This window comes from Zea mays, chromosome 5 (genome assembly GCF_902167145.1).
Source record: "Zea mays cultivar B73 chromosome 5, Zm-B73-REFERENCE-NAM-5.0, whole genome shotgun sequence".
Classification (NCBI taxonomy): Eukaryota; Viridiplantae; Streptophyta; class Magnoliopsida; order Poales; family Poaceae; genus Zea; species Zea mays.
The window spans coordinates 143,013,999-143,022,735 of record NC_050100.1 but is presented as its reverse complement, the minus strand read 5'-3'; positions in this window follow the sequence as shown (position 1 = coordinate 143,022,735).

The window sequence follows — 8,737 nt, the reverse complement described above, 5'->3', positions numbered from 1 at the left end:
GCAGTGGTTGCAATGCTGACAACCTGGGGATGGGGGGGGGGGGGTTGGTGTGTAGAGCAAGGGTGAGTACACATCAACATACTCAGCAAGTATCCTGTTTGACTGTAGTGGACTAGCTTTATGTGGGGGTAAGTCAAGCAGTTGCTTTTAGTTGGTCAGATTATTATTACTAGTAGAGAAAGCCAAGTTTTAGAATTAACCCACGTTATTAACCCAAACGTACTCCTTTCCAAACGGAAAGAGTACCACTTACCATTACCAGAGCCAATACCAAGAACCATCAATCTAATTGCCACCTGCAATATGAACATCTCTGATCAAGTACCACTAATCACTGGAGCTCCCTTGGCCGCTCATAACCGCGAGCACGGCTGATATATCAGTTTCAAACACTCTGCAGAGATTGTGCACTTTACCCACAAGCCGTGATTCCCTCTTGCCTTGGGCCGATCAAACCCTTAAACACTACCAAGGTGAATAGGCAGGGTTTCACTACATAGCCTTTACAAAGATTCCCCGAGGCTGTAGCCGCCCGTTAGGTTTCCTAAATGCATCGCACTCCTCCCCAAGGGGCGAACCAAACTTGGCAGAGCGAGCCGCATACACCGAGCCCCATTAACGGCACGATGGCTAAGCGAACTACACCCCGGTTCCTCTAATTATTCAGCTAAGGGCATCCCATTCCACCCTCAAGGTTGCACTGTTTTCCCGGGCGGTCATCCAACGAACAGGTCCTTACGGAGAGGCACTCGAGAAACCGCTCGAGCCCCCTTGAATACCACAAGTACAACATCATAATAAAGGAGGGAAACAACGTATCATTGATAATTCTCATCATGTTCATTGATTAGAGTTGAGCAATAGCATAAAGCTAAACACTAATAATCCAACCCAAATAGGTAAACAAGGACATGAATAACAAAAGCTAGTCAATCCTTAGGTATAACTGTGAAATGCGGGAGATGAATTAAAGAATGTATAGGACAGAGATAGGTCAAGGGACACTTGCCTCCACCAAACAGATGCTCAGGGTCTTCAACTTTGTGGAACTCGAAGAGTTTGATCTCTTGGTCACCGAAGCTTGACCATCGATTTCCTCCAAGTTCGGAAATGGATCGCAGTCTATTCGCGACGCACAGCGAATACAAACAGGCACAAACAAACAACCATGTATGCATAAGAACATTACACCATTCAAGTAAAACATAATAAAATATGCAAAATAAAATAGAGTGCGTTACTACGATCACACGAGGACAAAGAAACGCCACAGTCGAGGCTGCGGTCGAGAGGTTATCGCGTCCACACTAAACGAGTATTAATCATAATATTTAATTCGACATTGTCAATATAAGTAATATCTATATTTTAGTTCGATTAACCTGTTACACTAACTGCCTATCAGTTAAACCAGTACTTTAATTAAAGCGAGAGATTCTAAGCGAAGCGAACTTACGATGCATGAAACAACACAACCGTGTGCAGAACTACGCGCGGACACACGTGACCTAGCGCGCGCACCACGCGCGGCAAGCGCAGATAACGTGACGACGGCGAACCCAATACGATAGCGTGCAAACGACGCGCGGACGCGCGCGACATAACACGCTGACGACACACAAAGCACTGCACGAGACGAGCGCGAACGACGCGCAAACCAGCACGCAACCTCGTACGGAACAACACGCGGACAGCGCGACGACGTGCGCCACACACGGTAATCGCTAACAAATAACATGTTTATAATACACAAGTATTAAATGAAAAGCGTTTGAGTTGGCATTAATCGAATTAACACTTAGTTCTGATTGGTTTACTACCCGGTTAGTCATCGTTTGATTACATAAATTAACGTGAGTGATTCTAGGCGAAACAGTTTATTGCTGCACGACACAACACGCAACTCACTAAACAAGGTGCGCGGAACGGCGCACGCGACAGCGCGCGTCGACATACGAGGATCACTAACAGATGTCGTGATTATATTAAGTAAATATTAATTCGAAACATTTAAGCATGTGATTAATCATGTTAATGTAAATTTATAAATATGCACCTAATACTATAACCTAGTCTTAATCAAAAACTTATTTTAATTCCCAACAGATAAGCAAATAATTAATTAGAACATGTGTTGCGACAAGGAATAATGTTACTAACGTGTAAATGGTGCTCACCTCGCAGCGACGACGGATGGCTAGACGAGTTCGCAGCGAGGCACGTGCCCAACGACGGCGAGGGACGGACAGGACAGCATAGGGGCTCGCCGGTGGTGACGAAAATGGCCGGAGCAGGAGCGATGCCCAACGAACGGTGGAGAGGCAGATGTGCAGCGAGGCGGCTCCAATGATGTTGCGCAGGCTGCGCTGGCCGCGCTGGGCCACCGCGCTGGGGCCGATCTGCCGCGCTCGCGCCTGGGCACCGGGACGCTGCGCCGCGCCTGCACGCTGGCCGCACCGGTTGGCCGCGGGCCACCATGCCGGCAGGCCGCGCTGGCCGCGGGCGAGCAGAGAGGGCAGTGGCGAGGCTCCTGGTGTAGCAGCCGCGAGGAGAGAGGGAGAGAGGTTACGCGTAGGGAGAGAATGCAGGGCGGCTCCAAGGCATCGTGCACGTTCTGGTTGAGGAGGGAGAGGGGCCGACTGGTGGGCCAGCTAGGCAAGGCATGCAACACATGCAAGCGACGACCAGGGGCGGTTCCAGATCATGGGTGTTGACTGAGCTAACGCATGCATATATGGATGAGAGTATGAGACGATATCCGGACTCCACTCTTGGAAACCATGCATGCAAAGAGGCCGGTCACGCTTGCAAGAAAACTGGAGACTCCAACCACCATAGCATGCATATAAGAACCACATGCAAGGAAAAAAGAAAACAAATACCTCCATACCATGCACGTGAGAGAAAAATAGGTTTAGGGATTTATCTTTGGAGTTGAGACCAAAGTAAATTAACTAGAGATTAAAGCACTCAAACAATCATAAAAGAGTATGCACGAGCATGAAATGTAATGAAATATGTAGACCTTAATATTTATTCTAGTTGACTTATTAATAAAAGGAAAAAAAACTTAATATTGTTGTTTCGTGATCCTAAACCTTAACAAATTAAACTAAATTTGGAAAAAAAATTGACGCAAAAAATCAGGGTGTTACAAATCTAACCCCCTTAACAGAATCTCGTCCTCGAGATTCAAGAAGAGGCTAGCAAGAAAATGAGATTGGTTTATTGGTTTTTTCATAGCTTCCCCTGACTCAACTTTGACTCTTGCAACTTTAACTTGTGGCCTGGTTGCTTTGACCTCCAGATGCTTGAGACCGATCAATGCAATTCTTGAGGATCTCTTGGACCTGTGGGTTAGGACCCACACACGCTTCCGCTGTGCCACTCTGATCTTGTTGGTTGATGTTGATCGCATTGTCTTCATCGGGGTTAGCGGCTAACCCCCTTAACAGGAGCATTGATGCACACTTGATGAAGATGATGCTAACTCTGATCTTGACTGATTTGGAGGAGTTGGAGGTTGCAAAATGGGCAGGTGTAAGAGGAAAGAATAGAAAGAAAAGGTAAGTATAGACGGATTAGAGAGAGCAGGGGAGAGAACCCAACTACCTAAATATATGGCATTCACCTAGCAAACTGATGTCATTGCGGACCAAAGGCCACAACACACCACACTCATTTCAAAGAAGCAAATCAGTCATAACACAAAGACAAACATCACGAGCACACAACAACAAACATCTCGTTGCTACACGTTAATGCTAACTAGATGGTGGTATTTTCTTACAAAGGGGAAGCTACTCTAAGGCTATCAAAAGGCAAGGGGAATAATAAGACATACATGATAGGGGCATGAGCACTATAAAGGATGAAGCTAAAGCAAGAATTGTAACCGGCAAGGGAGAAAATGCAACCAAGGTCAGGATATGTAAAACACCATTCTTAAATCGAGATGGAAAAGATGATATTTCAAAAGGTAGGCATGAGATAAGCATCATGGAAAGATCTAGATATTAGGAAGGTAAGGGTGATATCGAGCAAAAGCTAAGACTCGCAATGCGAAAGAGGAAAAAGAAATGACCAAGAGCAGGATGGGTAAGATAACACCCTTGAATTGAAATGGAAGGGGAGGCATTAAAATGCAAGTACATGATATGCATCAAGGTAAAGATCGAGGGATGAGAAGGGTTAAGGTGATAACAGACAAACACACAGCAAGGGGTGTATTTAAACAAAACTTGCAAGGTGTCAAAGAAGGAAGAGCAGTTAATGATGAAATAAGTGAGGCATTATTCTCGAACAGGGATGAAAAATAGGAGGCTTTGAAGGGTAGGTTCAAGGTAAGCAGGAAGGCAAGGGCATAGATATCACGAGGGTTTAAAGGTGATAACGAATAAGGATGTAGGAGAGAAGGTAAATAGGCATAAGACAAAAGATATAAGTACCACAAAGGATGGAGTTAAGACAGGACCTGCAAGTGGAAAAGAAGAGGGTACGTCCAAGGGCCAGATAGGTAAACAACCACTCTCCAATTGAGGTGGAAGAGAGGAGATTTTAAAGAGCCAGAATAAAGATGAGTATCAAGGCAAGATCGATGGATGACAAGGAGGTGGTGATAGCAAATAAAACACATAGCAAAGGATGGAATTGAAACAAAACTTGTAAGGCGACAAGAAGTGAAAAGAAATCAAGGGAGAGGTAGGTAACTCGCAACTCTCAAACTGGGTTAAAAGAAAGGAGAGGATTTAAAGGATAAGTTTAAGGTAAGCATTTAGGTAGAAGACATAAATATCGCAAGGTCCAAAGGCGATAACGGACAAGGGTGTAAGAGAAAAGATAAAGGCATAGAAGAGCAAGTGGTACAAACACAATAACAAATGGAGTTAAGTCTAGGCCTACACGTGGTAAAGAAGAGGATATAGTCAAGGGTGAGATAAGTAAAACATATCTCTCGAATTGAGATAGAAAAGAGGGGGTTTCAACAAGCAGACCTAAGATAAGTATCAAGGCAAGATCTACAGATTACAAAGGTAAGCATGATATCAAACAAAAGCTCAACAAATGATGAAGTTAAGGTAAGACAAGACTTGCAAAGCGACAAAGGGAAAGGAAACATACAAGAGCAGGATAGGGAAAATAACACTCTCGGATTGAAATGGAATAAGTGAGGCTAAGAACTAGGTAAACATCATGATAAGCATCATGATAATAGGCAAGGATATAAAGGAAGAGGTAAATGTGCATAAAAACATGAATCTAGGTACAATCAAGAATAGAGGTAAGATAAGTCTTGCAAGAGGTAAAGTATAGGATATAATCACGGGTGAGATAAGTAAGAGACCACGCTTGAACTAAGGTGGGAGATTGGAGGTTTAGATAACGAACATAGCGTAATCACCAAGGTAAGATTGAGAGATGAGAAGGGTAAAGGCAATAAGAAACAAAAGCACAACAAAGGATGAGGTTACAAACTCGCGAGCCAAAGAAGAGGATACGGCCAAGAGAAAGAAGGTATGAGACGAAAGAGGGGCGATTTTAAAGGGCAGGTATGAGACAGACATCAATGTAGGATATAGAGGTGTCAAGGGTGCATATGATAATAATTAAAAAGCATAGCAAAGGATATAGTTAAGACAAGACTCGCAAAACGACAAAGTGGAGAAAATAATCAAGGGTAAGATCGGTAAGGTTCCAACAGAAGGGTTGAAGTAACAGAAATTATTACCGAGGGAAGTTATGAGGAAACAGTGAGATCATCACGGATGTGCGAAATAGAATGGTCATTCATGGACCATCAATAAGCAAGGGTGATCAAGGGCATATTAACTAAAAGGTTTTGAACAATCATTGTGATATAAAGGTAAGCATTTAAAAAGATGAGAGTTTGCAAGATTTCAAGGAGGTGAGCATACCAATACCAAGAGACAAAAAATTGCCGAAAGATAGCGACTTAACAATAAAATAGAAAAGGGTCTCAAAAGAGAGGAAGGTCATAGGCATATAAACAGAAATGTTTAAGTAGGCAGGAGAGATTCAGATGTAAGTATTTGAAACAAGAGTATTGAAGAATCTAGGAGTACGAGCATGTCAATACTAAGAGGATAAAGATAGTCAAAGGGTAGCAATTTAGTGATGGAAGAGGGGGAAAAAATCCCAACAGACAAAAAGTTATGGTCAGGGGGCATCTTCAAAGATGTCACAAGTATAAGAGTGAGAACAGAACTAATATGACCAGCAAATAAACCATAAATAAATGAAGGATTAGAATAAAACACAATTTTCAGCAAGGTATAATATGTAGTAAAACATAGGTTTGGTCGATATGACCAACTTTTGAAGGGATAGCAAAGTCAAGGCAGGGACAAAGGTCTATAATCCTTAGAACGACCATTCTACTCTAGGTTAGCGGTCCTACAGTCAGCACGACTTTGATACCACTTATGTCACACCTGGTTTCGGAAGGTAAACCGAATGCGAACCATGTACGTGCCAGGATCAGCAATTCACGTACACAGCAGTTACATAACATGGACATCATCACACAGTGCTCAAATAGTATTAAAAAGGGGAATAATGGTCGATTACATCATATGTCTGAGACATCCACATAGTCTTTACAATAATCAAAGTGCGAAAACAAAACGTAGATAAACGCGACCTTCACAGGCAGCCGACTGGGGGTTGCCGCTAACCCACGCCTAGAACTCGTCATAATCTTGGAACTCCTGGTGGTCTCCTTCCACAGCTTCATCTTCTCCTGAGCAGTGGTTGCAATGCTGAAAACCTGGGGATGGGGGGGGGGTTGGTGTGTAGAGCAAGGGTGAGTACACATCAACATACTCAGCAAGTATCCTGTTTGACTGTAGTGGACTAGCTTTATGTGGGGGTAAGTCAAGCAGTTGCTTTTAGTTGGTCAGATTATTATTACTAGTAGAGAAAGCCAAGTTTTAGAATTAACCCACGTTATTAACCCAAACGTACTCCTTTTCAAACGGAAAGAGTACCACTTACCATTACCAGAGCCAATACCAAGAACCATCAATCTCATTGCCACCTGCAATATGAACATCTCTGATCAAGTACCACTAATCACTGGAGCTCCCTTGGCCGCTCATAACAGCGAGCACGGCTGATATATCAGTTTCAAACACTTTGCAGAGGTTGTGCACTTTACCCACAAGCCGTGATTCCCTCTTGCCTTGGGCCGATCAAACCCTTAAACACTACCAAGGTGAATAGGCAGGGTTTCACTACATAGCCTTTACAAAGATTCCCCGAGGCTGTAGCCGCCCGTTAGGTTTCCTAAATGCATCGCACTCCTCCTCAAGGGGCGAACCAAACTTGGCAGAGCGAGCCGCATACACCGAGCCCCATTAACGGCATGACAGCTAAGCGAACTACACCTCGGTTCCTCTAATTATTCAGCTAAGGGCATCCCATTCCACCCTCATGGTTGCACTGTTTTACCGGGCAGTCATCCAACGAACAGGTCCTTACGGTGAGGCACTCGAGAAACCGGTCGAGCCCCCTTGAATACCACAAGTACAATATCATAATAAAGGAGGGAAACAACATATCATTGATAATTCTCATCATGTTAATTGATTAGAGTTGAGCAATAGCATAAAGCTAAACAATAATAATCCAACCCAAATAGGTAAACAAGGACATGGATAACAAAAGCTAGTCAATCCTTAGGTATAACTGTGAAATACAGGAGATGAATTAAAGAATGTATAGGACAGAGATAGGTCAAGGGACACTTGCCTCCACCAAACAGATGCTCAGGGTCTTCAACTTTGTGGAACTCGAAGAGTTTGATCTCTTGGTCACCGAAGCTTGACCGTCGATTTCCTCCAAGTTCAGAAATGGATCACAGTCTATTCACGATGCACAGCGAATACAAACAGGCACAAACAAACAACCATGTATGCATAAGAACATTACACCATTCAAGTAAAACATAATAAAATACGCAAAATAAAATAGAGTGCGTTACTACGGTCACACGAGGACAAAGAAACGCCACGGTCGAGGTTGCGGTCGAGAGGTTATCGCGTCCACACTAAACGAGTATTAATCATAATATTTAATTCGACATTGTGAAATATAAGTAATATCTATAATTTAGTTCGATTAACCTGTTACACTAACTGCCTATCAGTTAAACCAGTACTTTAATTAAAGCGAGAGATTCTAAGCGAAGCGAACTTACGATGCACGAAACAACACGACCGTGTGCAGAACTACGCGCGGACACACGTGACCTAGCGCACGCACCACGCGCGGCAAGCGCAGATAACGTGACGACGCCGAACCCAATACGACAGCGTGCAAACGACGCGCGGACGCGCGCGACATAACACGCTGACAACACACAAAGCACTGCGCGAGACGAGTGCGAACGACGCGCAAACCAGCACGCAACCTCGTACGGAACAGCACGCGGACAACGCGATGACGTGCGCCACACACGGTAATCGCTAACAAATAACATGTTTATAATACACAAGTATTAAATGAAAAGCATTTGAGTTGGCATTAATCGAATTAACACTTAGTTTTGATTGGTTTACTACCCGGTTAGTCATCGTTTGATTACATAAATTAACGTGAGTGATTCTAGGCGAAACAGTTTATTGCTGCGCGACACGACACGCAACTCACTAAACAAGGTGCGTGGAACGGCGCACGCGACAGCGCGCGTCGACACACGAGGATCGCTAACAGATGT